The 14,642-nt window shown below is 39.9% G+C and overlaps 1 long non-coding RNA gene across 7 annotated transcripts in view; it reads left to right on the forward strand.

Annotated features, from left to right (window-relative positions):
- Positions 1-14,642, forward strand: part of LOC104005584 (uncharacterized) — a 237,742-nt gene that overhangs the window by 153,210 nt on the left and 69,890 nt on the right. For 3 of the 7 annotated variants that reach the window (XR_010155620.1, XR_010155623.1, XR_010155624.1), the window contains exons 3-4: positions 3,267-3,386; positions 10,526-10,715. This is a non-coding gene — a long non-coding RNA (uncharacterized LOC104005584). Of the gene's footprint in view, positions 1-3,266; positions 3,387-9,785; positions 9,871-10,525; positions 10,716-14,642 lie in introns of all 7 variants that reach the window. The other 4 variants (XR_010155621.1, XR_010155622.1, XR_001713402.3 and 1 more) reach the window with 2 other exon arrangements.

Genomic DNA, 14,642 nt, shown 5'->3' on the forward strand with positions numbered 1-14,642 from the left:
CTTACCCCCTTCCCATTACCAAGAAGAGAGGCAAGAGGCAGAGTGCATGATGGTTAAGATAAGCCAAAAGGCTGGCATCAGGGAATCTGGATTTGAATCTTTGTATTGCCTTTTTGTACATCCTAGGCCTCAGTTTCCCCAACTGAAACACTGTAGTAATAATGCTTACATTACTGGGTTCTTGTGAGTTAAAAGAAGAAAAGGTATGTAAAATATGATGATCAGTATACCTTAATTTTTCTTTTTAATTCAGAAGAAAAGCTCAGTCTTATATATTCCCCCCTCTTAAGGCTGACGGTGCATAAAGAACTGGATGTCAGGTGAGGTGATTCTGGGCCATAAACCACATTTTCAACTATACACTCACAGTGGTTATTACCTGGGGTCTGCATAGAAGAATAGAAAAGGTGATGAGGGAGCATTTCTTACTTTATTTTCTGAATTCAGGCTAAGTATCTAGCTGTGTGTAAGAGCTTTGAAATCTGCAAGGTATCATTGGTGTCAGTGCCAAGAATAAAACTGTGCCAAACCACCAATGACTGCCCTGGCTTAGCCAAGCATTGATCAGTCAAGGCTCAAGGCTTTGAGATATGTGCTAGGAGCTGTTCTTGGGAAAAAGAATCACTGACTATAGAGTCAGCAAGCCAGTAACAATGTGCTCATCCTTTCATCAGGGATGTCAGAGGGTGCTCATAGGTACCAAGGGGCTTGCTTGCAGCAGATACTCACAGTCAAGACATCTCCCTTTATGAGCCCTTTTGTGGTCTCCCACCATTTCTGTCCATCTGTGGAGTAAAATTTCTTATTTCAATAGAGAAAGTTTTCAATTACTGGCTGCTATCCTAATTATATAAAAAGTTAGATGCCCAGAACAACAGAATGGAATCTTAACACACTGTCTCACTTATCTTTGTGGTTCCCTGGGCTTAGCACAAAGCTTAACATACTGATTCTTTCAAAAAAATTTGTTGATCATCTCCTTTATATTCTCACATCTATTTACGTACAGAGACATCCAACCTAATTTATCATGCTCATTATGCAGATAAGAATATTGATGTTCAAAGAGGGGAAGGAACTTGCTCAGGATTACATCCCTACTCAGTAATTGAGTAACGCTAGAGTTCTTTGATTGCAAGCAACAGCTATCCATTGCAGTAACTTAAGCAATAGGCAGATAAATCAACAGACAAGTAAGAAGATACTAGACAATTTGTGGAATTGAAGGGAGAGCTTAAGGTTTAGGTTTTGGAAAAGCATGGATAAGCATCCTGAGGGGTCTTGATGGCAGGAACTCACAAGTAGTCTCTCCATGATTCTGCCATCAGGTCTTCCATCCTCAACCACCTCATGTATGTGACTCCCCAAGATTCAAAATTCTGGAGGGAGATTCTGATTGTCATCAAGTCAAATCTTCAGTCCTTTACCTAAGCTGTGGTCAGGGACTCTGGATTCCATGATTGACATCCGTCCAGAACACACAGGGTCAGAGTCAGGGTCAAATTCTCAAAGGATGCCGAGAAACCAGAAAGACGAACAAAAACATGTATGAAAAGAGTATACACTGCCTGTTTCAAACAGAACAAACCCTTTCCCAAGGGCAAAAATTTAACTTTAAAACATATGCAATTTTTCTAAAAAGTTTAGGTACCCGCTTGATATAAAATGATTCCTTTAATGAATGTAGCTTCAGACCGATGGGTAATGATCAAGGCCCTTGGGGCTACCTCCAGCTTTTCTTCCTGATGCATGGCCCTGTTTCTGTGTTGGAAGTAAGGAAACTTGCTGTTCCAGGGCTTAACCTATATCTAGAGAATGATTCAGATATAATGAAGAAAGTACCTGGTGTTATAATATCTTAGCCCTTGCTGAGCATTTCAATCCCTTAACAAATCCTATTTGCAGGATTTTTAAAAACTGTATTACTCATATCTTGGAGAAAACCGGGGGTATTCTGAAGTAAAACTTTGGCCCAGGGAGAAAGCACATTAGCTTGAGGATGAAGAGGACTGGGTTTGGGTTTGCCATTTGCTAGTTTGGACAAGGCTGCTTTACCCTCCTTGACCTCAATTTGTTAATTTATATTATTAATGAAGATGTTGAACTACACGCTTTTTATTGAAATAGTATGACAAGTGAATGTGAAGATAAATAAATGCCTTAAAACTTAATAAAACTAAATTTCACTTTACGGATGAGCCTTACTTTCATCCTTTTAAACACAATTTTGAGACATACAAAAACAGACAAGATAGACACCAAACAAACTTCAAAAAAATTATTTAAATTGCTTATCTATCCTGGCTCCGAGACAATGCAAATCATCATTGATATACTATGGCCACTACCTCTGCCCTCTGATGAACTGGTTGTTTTGAATGCCTGAGCACTCTTAGAAGCCCTCTCTCCTCACTACTACTTCCCTAAGTTACGAGTAACTTGGATAAACTGGTGGGCACAGAGGGTTAACGGCCCACCCACCCTCTTTTTAATGACTTTCTCAGAAACAGAAATGTGAGGCAATGTTGGTATTCAATCATAACTCTTGGATCTCATTTGAGGCTCTTGGGCAAGTTCCTCTCTGAATGTAAACATTAATCAGCAAATAAGCATAAACAAAGAGAACATTATTAGAGAGATTCTACAAATATCATATAGATTCTTTCTTTTTATGTGTACAATTAAACTTCTTTGGTGGTGCCTATAGAGTTTAATACTCATATTTTATTTCCATCACTGCAAGGAGATAGGAAGTAACATTGGATGTCAGCAGGTCTTCTTGAATAACCCAGACACTCTTCTGAATTCTAACAATAGAGCCTTAAGCCTTTTTCTCAAGGAACCCACAGGTGGTGGGGTGTGGAGAGGGAGTGCTCTCCATTATCCCTTCAATGCATGATAAATAGTTGTAATCAATATCTACCTGTAAGTTTGGCTAAAAACCAGCTTCTGCAAAGCCCAGCCAGGAGCTCAAGTGTTCTGTTCCCCCAGCTGTCAATCAGAGTAGGGAGGGCATGAAGGAGACATAGGAGATAGATTCATGAAGAATACTTGTTACTTTTATATGTGATCTGCAACTTTAAGAATTTTTTTCCTGATACTACCAAAATGAATTCATCAAAAGATAGCCTAATGATGAGACTTTTCTGCCACTTTGCTGTTATTAGACTCCAGGGAGTAAATGTCTTATTATTATAAAAAGGGAAATTATGAGCTTTTTCTCCAAGAGCTATAAGACAATCTTATCTTCATTTTCATTCTTCCAGGTGGTTATGTTGAACATGTAAATATTCTCCCTGCTGTGAGTATTACTGCAGCTGCCCAAAGATGCTATATTTTAAAGATGTGGATACAGGAAGATAAAAGCATCAGAAACACTGCATGAGGTAAGACTGTCCTGACTGCCAGGGTCTTGGTTTAGACAGTGGGAGCAATGGGACTTTTGCTGGGACAATGTTGAAGCTGTACTTTGTCTTAGTCAAGGTTTGTTTTTTGTTACAATTATCATATGTCTCCTCAAATGAGCTGAAATATTAAGAGGCTATAGTATAAGGATACAGGAGCATTTTATGGGGTGTTAATTATAGTCTGACCTCTGAAGAGTCTGGGTTTGAAAAATTGAGTATCTATTCTCTGTCTCTCCTCTCTCTCTCTCTGAGGCCATATGGTCTCTCATTTTCATTTATTTTTGCACCTCCGCTTCATTCTTCTCTTGATTTTCGACACTCCTGCTGAATCTCCATCTCTGCCCATATGGCAGAAGACAGCTGCCCCTGGCTTCCTTATTCACATGCCCTTGACATTCACATGTCAAGCGGGGAGTGAAGACTAAAACTCTCACATCTTTTTCTTCAAGCTCCTAGGAAAGAGTCTCTGATCAGCCCAGTTGGGCCCATTTTATCTACCTATGGTTTAATCAGGAATTTCATGGAAATCCTAAAGGCCAAATGCGGACCCCCAAGAAAAAAGAATTCCTTAGGTAGCATTGTGGTGAGCACTTCATGGGCATTGTCTTTGTCTAAAGTTCATAGAAATCCTATGAGGTTGCTATTACAGTCTAATTTTCTATGTAACCCAAAGCAGAGTCTCTTGCCCAGGATCACACACTGACTTTTATTTCTTTTAGAGACAGAGTCTCACTCTGTTGCTCAGGCTGGAGTGCAGTGATACAATCATAGCTCACTGCAATCTCAAACTCCTATGCTCAAATGATCCTCCAGCCTCAACCTCCTGAGTAGCTAGGGCTACAGGCATTTGTCACCACAACAAGCTAAATTTTTGTTTCAATATTTTATTTTTTTGTAGAGATGGTGTCTTGCTCTGTTGCCCAGGCTGGTCTTGAACTCTTGGCCTCAAGTGATCCTCCTGCCTAGGCCTCCCAAAGCACTGGGATTACAGGTGTGAGCCACTGCTCTCAGCTCCCTCACCTTCCCCCTCAAGCTTTTTACCACTACCATCTCTTGCTCTTAAACAAAGTTTATCAAATTTCAGTCAGCATCAGAATCACTTGCAGGGCTCATTGAAACCAAGATATTTGGGCCCTATATTCAGAAATATTGATTCTGTAGGCCCAGGAATAAGGCTGAGAATGTGCATTTCTAACAAGCTCTTTTGTGAAGCTGATGCTGTTAGTCCAAGGTCCAAAGCTACTTGGTCCTTGCTACTTTGAGTAGTACTGCTCTAAACAATCAAGAAGTTAACGTTCTCATGAATTAAGAAATCCCTTTGAATTGTAGCTATACTCCATAAATAATCAGAATAAAAGAAGTTCCTGTGAGCTCATTTATTTGCTTTGTCTAATCCCAATATTTTGCTCATTCTGTTTTTAACACATCTTCCTAAGAAAGAAAACCCTTTCTGACTTGGGACACTTGCATTTAGAGGGACTTGCAGTAGTCCTGGATACATATATAATTTTGGAGGCTATTATAGAAGCCACTTACATAATTTTCCCCTTAACCCTCCACTGAGATTTTTAAAAATCACTGCAATTCTTATCAGAGAAGTAATTCTGAATAACGTTTCCTCACTAGGAGATGGCAGAGATCAGTTTCCTGAACTGGGGTATATATGAAATTCACTCTTCTAATCCCATATAGTTTCAAAAAGTTTTGTAGTCAGCAAGGAAAATGAAGAAACTACTACTACACATAGTGATGAATCTCACATGCCAAGTGTTGCATGAGAAAAACAAAGCATACTTCATGCCTCCATTTATATAAAGTTTTAAAAATCAAGATCTATGGAGATGGACGTTAAGACCAGATCGTGGTTGCTGTTGGGGCAGGATAGTGACTGCGGGGCACAGGGGTAGGGGTTGGGGAGGTGCACTCCCAGGAGTTGGTGATGTTCTGGTTCTGATCTGGAGGCTGGTTGAATGGGCATGTTCAGTTTGTGGAAATTCACAAGCTTGTATACTTAGGAGCTGAGCACTTGTCTGTGTCTGTTGTTATAGCCAGTATAAAATATTCAGAGGTGTTTAAAAAATGAGTCATTTGTAGAAAGGCAGTATATGAATTGTATTGACAAACCTATTGCAAATGTGCTATACTTTGACATGTAGAAAGAACAAGCCTGAAAGGAAACATTCCAAACCATGACTGCCTCTGGGTGGTGGAAATGTGGCTGGATTTACTTTTTGGGCTTTTCTGTATTGTCTAAATTTTCTGCAATGTGCATACATTGCATTTATTAATATATCTTAACATATTCAGTTTTTATTTAAAACATTGATTTTGTTAAAGTAGAAGTAAATAAGAGGACCCAATCCCACCAAATTCAGAAACAGAAACTTTCTGCAAATGTCTATCTAATACAAATGTCAGAACAAAAAAGTGGCCATGGGAATTGTAGGGCCTTGACAATCACTTTATCCCATGTAAATGGTATTTCCCAAGGGCCTCTTTCAGGTTCTATTGGTATTTATAAAACAGGATTCATGAGGAAAGGGTACTTAGGAAGCAAGGAAATGATCATTTTGTGAGGTTTGCAAAACAGAATACAAATGTCCAAGGGCCAAGTAATAATGATAAATTAGTTTTTTGACCAAAGCTCAAAGATGCTAAAATCTCCAGAAAATCCATCAAATGTTCTCCAATACTTTTAATATTTTTGACAGTGAAAAAATTGAATAAAAATATAGATGTGTTTGTGGCCAGAATTTATAATGCATTCTTTCATTATTTCCCCTTGAAACTCTAGTAGGATAAAGCTTTTCAAAGAGGTTATACATTTTATGTTAAGCATCTCAATGTTTTTGATGAAAGAAACAATTTAACTTTCTTGAGTATCAAAGAGGAAAAAAGAATGATGATGTGATCTTCAATTCTGGTCTCTAACTATTTCCTGAAATTTCACTGTCCCTGACTATATCAAACACATAAGGAAAGGAGAGGAGCCATGGATAATAGAGCCCAGTGCTAATCTGGTTGGCTGGGTGTAGATTGTACTTGCTATATTTTGGAATCAGTCTCTTCGGGTTTGAATTCTGGCTCTCCCAGTCACTATGTATGAAACTTAGGGAAGACAATATAGCCTATGTGAACCTCAGCTTCCTGGGCTATAAAATGTGAGTAACTTTTACTTTTATTCCTTCTTCATAGGGTTATTATAAGGATTATACAAAATTACATGTGTACCAGTTATCATTTTTTTGCTTTTCATCTCCAAATTTACCCTTCGATACCTGCTCTGTAATAATGGTGGACTTTAAGCATTTCTCCTTTAAGCACGATGTTAAGCTTTCTTAGTAGCAGGCACTGGATGCACATCAGAGGAGAAAAGGGGCTCTCTTGTGCGTTCCAGAAGCTGCACTGACAGTCATTGGTGTGGAGGGGAAGACATGTGGTGGGGCTCTGCCCTTATCATGAAGCCAGAGCATGAGTCCCTCCATGACTCAGCAGCCCCAGTTAGTCTCACCTGTCCATGGTCTTTCCAATGGGGCACTGCACATTCAAGCTTTCTTCCCACACCTATCCAACACCCTCTGCAAGCCTGCATGTCCAGTTACCAGCCATATCACACCTATGCCCCAAGGTTTCTTGCTTGTCCAGCAACTGTGGACTGGCTCTGACCTAGCAAAACAGCACATTTCTCTACCACCTAGTGAGTTGCAACCTTCTCTAATCAGGTCTGAATCCCAGCCTTGGGAAGGTGGCCCCCCCTTCCAAGTTTGTCCTCTTTTGGGTACTCTCCCTCAGCTCTGCTACCATTTAGAGTTCTGTCATAATTATCCTTTTTTACTTGGATTCTGCAAACTTTTCTTGTAAACAATGTAGTGAGTTAAACGGGGGGAAGCTCAGAGTCAATGAAAATACAGTCTAGGGACAAATGCAGCCAGTGGCTTTTGTGCAGCTTATGTTCTAAGAATGTGTTTTTACATTTGTAAAGAATTGCTTAAAGAATGAGGAGGAGGAGGAAGAGAAGGAGGAGGAGGGGGCCACAAATGAGAAGAAAAGGAGGAAGACTGGAAGGAAAACAGAGCTTATTTGGCCTGCAATGCCTAAAATAATACCATCTGATCCTTCATAGGAAAAAACAGCCAAGACCTACTGAAGTATACCCTAGCAGTGTATATTTTAACAAACCCTCCCAGTGATTCTGATGAGAGCTAAAGTTGAGAACCACTGGATTAAGAGAGTAGCTGATTGACTGACCACAGTGTTGGTCCTTAACCTATTGTACAAATGACTAAAAGTAATTGAGGATTTGTGTGGGAGCTGGCAGAAAATAATTCTCTTGAGTAGTGTGGTGTGAAGATGGAAGTTCCACAGCTGTTTTGGTATCACAAGGGGAGTGTCTGGACCTGGCAGGTGAGAGGCAAGATCCTGAGGACTAAGCCCACACCACAATAAGCAGACAAAAAGGCAGGCAGAACTCAGGGCCCGGTGGATTCCTTGGAGCTGCTGGATCAAGCTCACCTGACTCTGGACTTGTCAGATACACATGTCCCAATAAATTCACTCTAGAGAGGTGTTTTTCTACTTCAGCATTGTTGATATTTGGGGTCAGATAATTTTTTGTTGTAGAGGGTTGTCCTTTGTCTTGTAGGCTTCAACCACATCCTGGGCCTCTACTTTCTAGATATCAATCAGCCCAGCCCCTTAGTTGTGGCAACCAAAAGCATCTTCGATGTTGCCAAATGTCCCCTGGGAGCAAAAATCACTCATAGTCAACAAACACGGCTCTAGAGTTTCAACTGGTTTGACCTGTGCTTTTGGACCCGGCATTATAAATATTTAATGGATCCTGTACATGTTCAAGCATTGGTATATATTACTAAGATTAATAGATTCAAAAATTTCTCTTAGCAGCAAATGTCCATAATCAAGGAGATTATCCTTGAGATACTGCTCCTTAAGTGAATAGACTCTGGATTCTTGCTTTGCAGAATATCATAACGTAAATGTCATCTCAAAACCCACATTCCGTATTATCCCCAGAACTTCTTGGCATTGTTTCTAATGGGCTTGTGCTCAAAGTTTCTATTCTCAATGCATGTTTAACTTTGATGTGTCTCTTTCTCTCTGTTCTGTGTAACCCACATGACACTCTGTTCTCATTTTCTGATTTCTATGAAACCACTTTTGAGGGTGGAGCAGGCATGGAGAGCAACCCTACAAGGGCAGTCAATAAAGGAAAGACATTTGATCTTAGCCAAAAGGCTGAGAATTGATTAATAAAGGATAGAAACAAGGTATGTGTGCTTACATGTATTCTATCATTGTTGGGTATGAATCTTTGTTAGCTGATTTGGTCCAGGTGAGACTATCACATTGATTAATATCCCCTGGACTTCACAAACTGGAAGGGAGAGTAGAATGTAGACTGGTCAGATTGGATAATTACCAGGTTTAGTTGGGTATGCCCTAGTTTTGCTCACTTAAAAATATCCTCTCTTTCTTTCTTTCTTCTTTTTCTTTCTCTCTTTCTTTTTTTTTCTTTCAGAGACGGGGGTCCCACTCTGCTACTCAGATTGGAGTGCAGCAGCATGAACACAACTCGCTACAGCCTTGACCTCTCGGGCCCAAGCAATCCTCCCATCTCAGCCCCCCAGTAGCTGGGACTACAGGCACTTGGCCACTATGCTTGGCTAAATTTTTTTTCTTTTTTTGGTAGAGACAAGTTTTTGCCATGTTGCCCAGTCTGGTCTCGAACTCCTGAATTCAGGCAATCCACCCACCTTGGCCTCCCAAAGTGTTAGGATTACAGGCGTGAGCCCCTGTGCCTGGACCATTTCATTTGCTTACATCCATAGACTTGTAAGCTCCTCTAGGTTTGTTGAGTACTTTTTTTATATTTCTGGTTAGGTCTCTTTTCCACATTCTTAACACTAAGTGCATTGTGTGTTTGCTTAAGTTAATTTGTGTAGAGCTTGACTTTAAAAATGTACTCCAATGGACAACATAGATACATGCAGATATGAAGCATATATTTACTAAAGGTACAGAGTAATAGGCACTAGAGGTGGGAAGTGATGCTGTAGGTTTACAAGCAGATAAATTAAATATTTGTCTCTCAGGGTTTAAAAAATCTTATAATGTGTTGTAATTTAGGCCTCAGGCATAAGTCTTTAGCTCAATTTCTTGACCCTCACCACCATCCTCCAGCAAATTAAAAACAAACAAAAGAACCTCTCCTATTGTATTGTGAAGGCAGTTCATCTCTCTCTTGATCACCTCTAAACTCACTTTGAGGTCTCTTTGCACATTCAGATATTCATCACTGTCCTCAGCCAACAGAGAACCTTCTTCTCCAGGTCTTACCCTTTGTCTCATCTCTACCAGGGAGCAAAGTAATATAATTCCACAAAATGCACCATCCTGTGACCCCTTCAAGGAAGGACATGCTGCTCAGCCCTATGAGAACAAGGTCAGCAGAGAGCCTCTAGGTGTCAAGGTTGCCATCAGCTGCAGAGCCTCCCTGCCCAAAGTCATGCCTTTCCTGAAGAAGCCTGTATCCATTGGATTGTATTGAGCTAAGTGGAGACATAAAAGGACAACTAGTTTGGTTTAATAAAACATTTTGAAAGTCTAAACTTGCTCTAAAGAATTCCCGTCATTTTGGCCAAGGCTGTGTAGGGTCTGCACCTCAAATCTTACTCAGCATCTGCTTTTGGGGCACATGATCTATAATAGAGACTTATGTTCCCATAACATAAAAGAATCCATGCTTATTCATTACATTTTTGAGTGCCTACTCTATGCCAGACACTGTACTAGGTAGTGGGATTACAACAGTAAAGTGATACACCTGTGGTTTTGGTCCTGTGGAGCTTACAGTCTTTTGGAGGAAACTGACAAATCATACCCAAACAAATGAAAATGGATGGGTGAATCAACTGGAAGCCCTCTAGTTTATGTTGTGGACTAGTTGGTATTTTGTATACCTTCAGTAAATTGACCCAAGCAATTTTACTCTGCATCTTTTGACAGAATTTTCTTATAGAATATTGGACAGCCAGTTGTCAGTGGGATTTCTTTCAGTTCAGTGAATTTTCTCTTTTGCCTCCTCATTCTTTATTAAGAAAATCATTCAGACTGCAGCTCCCTGGTTTTAGACATCCCCACTGGCAATTGGGACATCTATTTTGGAGATGTAATTGAAAAGACTGAAGAATGTACTGAGGACCTTCTGGCTGACAGAAGCTGACAAAGAAGCCAAGATTGGTGAAGATTTCTGCAATACCTGAGTTTCTAATCACAACAACAAAAATGGTATTTATTTCCTATTGACCCAAACAGTGGCAACGTTTTAGTCAAGGTGATTTAGAGGAGGTTAGAAAGAGAGGTGGATGCTTGGGCCATATTAGAGGCAGAAAATGGGTTATTCTCTCATTATCTTTTACTCAGCAATTTTTTTATCTCCCCAAAACACTTTGAGTTGAACTTTTTGTCCCCTGGGAATTGGACAGGCTCTAGAAATAACATATATAGATTGGTTGTATATTTTCTCATTAACCATTATCTTTCTAAGCTCCCTAGTGGCAAATTAGCTAGGTCTAAGAAGTTATTATGGCATCCAAGCCATTGTGTTTGTTTTGGGATTATGATGTAACCCAGAAATATTAACTCCCTCATGTTGGTGCCTAGAGTCTTGGCAAAGTCCCCCTTAGTTAGCTAGCCAGTGTTTAAAATAAATCCATAAATAATAATAATAGTTAACAATTACTGAGTGTTCACTATTTGCTAAGCAGTGTGCCAAATGTTTGATACACATTTTCCCACTTAAGCTATGCAAGTATTCTATAAGGTAGATGTTATCATCATTTCCATTTTACCAACATGGAAAATGAGGTTTGGGTGGGTTAAATAATTTACCTTAGAGCCATAGCTCTGTAACACCATTACCTTCATCATAAATTAAGATTCCATTCATTTGGAAGCCACTAAAAGTTTATAATATAACTGTTGCATCTTCAGCAACTCACAACATCTTGTTTATACATTACTTCTGACACTGTTCTAATCAGCCTCTGTGCCTAGAATTAAAAATGTTCCAGTCCATTTTAATTCAGTCCACTAGAAGATTCACATGGCCCATGAAATGTTTTAGTTTCTGGGGAGGGAAAAGAAGACAAAAATAAAAAGAAGCACTTTTTGCCCTCAATGAAGTCACAGTCTATTAGGCGATGCTAGTCCTTATTTTCTTTGCGTGTATGACTCTATTCTTCATTTCCTCACTACAGTTTATGGAAGTTGGACCAGGAAAGTAATGGAAAGCACGTCTTACCCAAAGAATTATTGACATAACTATTTAGAACTCAGTTTCTTTGCTATTTGGCAAAATACCAAGCAAGTTTTCCTGACCAGCATAGGGATAGAACCTATGGCCTCTATCTCATTAGTACTGTTAGTATTAAGTAGGCGAAGCCAGTCTGGTACCTAATTAAAGTATAATGATCTCCATTTATCTGAGGTATGGCTCCAGTCACCAGCTGATAACCCTGTCTTTTGGGGGATACTGTTGTCTTCATATCTACAGAAATAGGCCCTAGAAGTCATGTTTGAACTGCATAGCCCTATGGGCCATGGCTGGTTAGTCAATAGGTTAAGACTACCCAAGCCAAGCCAACCAGATTGTTTCCCCTGGGATTCTCAGATGTTTTACCTCTGTTCTTGCAAGTGGTTAAACCAGTAATACCTAAACTTGAGGGCAATGGGATAGCCTTTAATGTGTATGTGTCAAGGAGCAAAGAAAGCCTGTCTGTATCTGGAAAGACAAATACTGATGTGCAAAGGGAAACAGCCATAAGAAATGAAGAGAAAGTCACGAAAATGTTTGGATTTCTGGCTCTAGTCTGTTTTCATAAATTCTGGTTTACAAGTCATTCCCCAAGTCATTCCTTTATTCTTATAAAAAATTCCCATTCTTGCCATAAGCTAGCCTGAGTTGATTTTTGTTACTTGTCATCACTGACACTTAAGTGATACATAAACTGAACAATCTTTACCAGAGTTGCCATGTACAGTTGTACACTGCATAACACTGGGGAGTGCCAGTCACATCACTGATTGCATTATATAACCACATGCAGTCCTGACTTTTATGGTCATTGAGTTTTTGAGCAATATATTTCCTGAGTGCTTAACTCAATTCATCAAATATTGATTGATTGAGTACCCATTCTACTTAATAAATTCTATTCTAGAGATTGTACTAGTTATAGGATGCAAAGTTTAAAAATAAAAACAGGCCCTACTCTCCACATGGTCACAGTCTAGGAAAGCAGACCAGCAAAAAACAATCACAACATAATGTGATATAGACGACAAAGAAGCATTTCAGAGGGCAACATAAATACAATAACTTCCTCAGGAAGTATCAGGGGAGGCTTCACAGAGAAGCAATGCCTAAGCAAATTCCAGGTAGTAGGAACAGCATGTATAAATGTATGAGTAAATGTGGGAGGCTGAGGCAGGTGGAGCACCCGAGGTCAGAAGTTCAAGACGAGTCTGGCCAACATAGTGAATGAAACCCCATCTCTACTAAAAATACAAAGAAATTAGCCAGGTGTAGTGGTGCATGCCTGTATTCCCAGCTACTTGGGAGGCTGAGGCAGGATAATCACTTGAACCTGGGAGGCAGAGGTTGCAATGAGCTGAGATCATGCCATTGCACTCCAACCTTGGTGACAGAGTGAGACTCCATCTCAAAAAAAAAAAAAAATTAGTATAAGTGGAATAGCATAGTATGTTTGCAGAAATGTGGATGGTTTGCAGTTGCAGAAGGTGGAAAGAGAGTAATAAATAAAAGAGCAGGGGCAAAATCACAAGAAGCTTTGCATACCAGGCTAAAGAGCTTGTACATTATGCAGTAAACTAAAGCTTTTCACATTGTGATAAATGAGTAATAAAAACAAAATCCTAAGCTCCACATCTGAGTGAACAAACCCCCTTTTGGTCAAGGGGACCTTAAAAATTGAGTTCCCAGTAATGACTGCATAGGAGGTAGGGCACACCTTAATATGCTGCTTGTATTAGTCTGTTTTCACACTGCTGATAAAGACATACCCAAAACTGGGAAGAAAAAGAGGTTTAATGGACTTACAGCTCCACATGGCTGGGAAGGCCTCACAATGATGGCGGAAGGCAAGGAGGAGCAAGTCACGTGTTACAAGGAAGGTGGCAGGCAAAGAGAGAAGAGGACTTGTGCAGGGAAACTCCTATTTTTAAAACCATCAGATTGCTTGAGGCTTATTCACTACTGTGAGAACAGCAGGGGAAAGACCTGCCCCCATGATTCAATCCCTCCCACAATACATGGGAATTACGGGAGCTACAAGATAAAATTTGGGTGGGGATACAGAACCAAACCACATCACTCCTCATTAACCTTTAACCAGAATTCTTTCCTAAGGGGTACACAGAAACCAGCTCTAGAAAACAAGAAACAGATGACTTATTCCTTTGTCACCTTTAGCCAATCATCTGAGGCTGTGACCAGATTCTCCCTTCCTCTTTACAGTTTCCAGGTGACAGCTCATCACTTCACAATGCATCCCTTCCTAAAGACTGACCTCCATCTCTGGGTCAGTTTTGGCCAACTCTTGAAGGATGTGCAGTGACGGTTTTCATGTCCTCTACTTCACCTTTTGATGTCAGAGGGTCAAGAACTCCACCCTCGGATCATGCTAATGTTGTCGTTTTTGAACACACCACCCATGAAGAGGCATGAAGCTCAATTGCACATATGCATGCTTTTCCTTTCATAAATATTCATGACTCCTATAGCTTATTAAATATGCCTATAGCTTATTAAATATGTATACCTAGCCACCCCATTCGGCATAAATTCCTATTTTATTTTTCCCTTTCTAGAAATGCTTGCTCTTGGCTTTTGCTCAAGAGTTCAAGAGTACACTTCCCAGCCTGTGGGATGACCAGCCTGCATGCTGCAACCCTTTAGGATAAATAAAGCTCTCCTTTCCAAATTTATGAATCTGGCAATTCTTCAGTCAACATAATATATGAAGCATCTTGGGAACTTGCTAACATACTGATTCTGATTCAGTATGTCCAGGATAGAACTAGCATTTTGCATTTCTAACAAGCTCTGTAATAGTGGCAATGCTACTGGTCCATAGATCACCACACTTTGAGTAACAAGCCTTTAAGCAATGGGGCATTGTAGGCTATTAAGCA

Source organism: Pan troglodytes, chromosome 2 (genome assembly GCF_028858775.2).
Source record: "Pan troglodytes isolate AG18354 chromosome 2, NHGRI_mPanTro3-v2.0_pri, whole genome shotgun sequence".
Taxonomy (NCBI): domain Eukaryota; kingdom Metazoa; phylum Chordata; class Mammalia; order Primates; family Hominidae; genus Pan; species Pan troglodytes.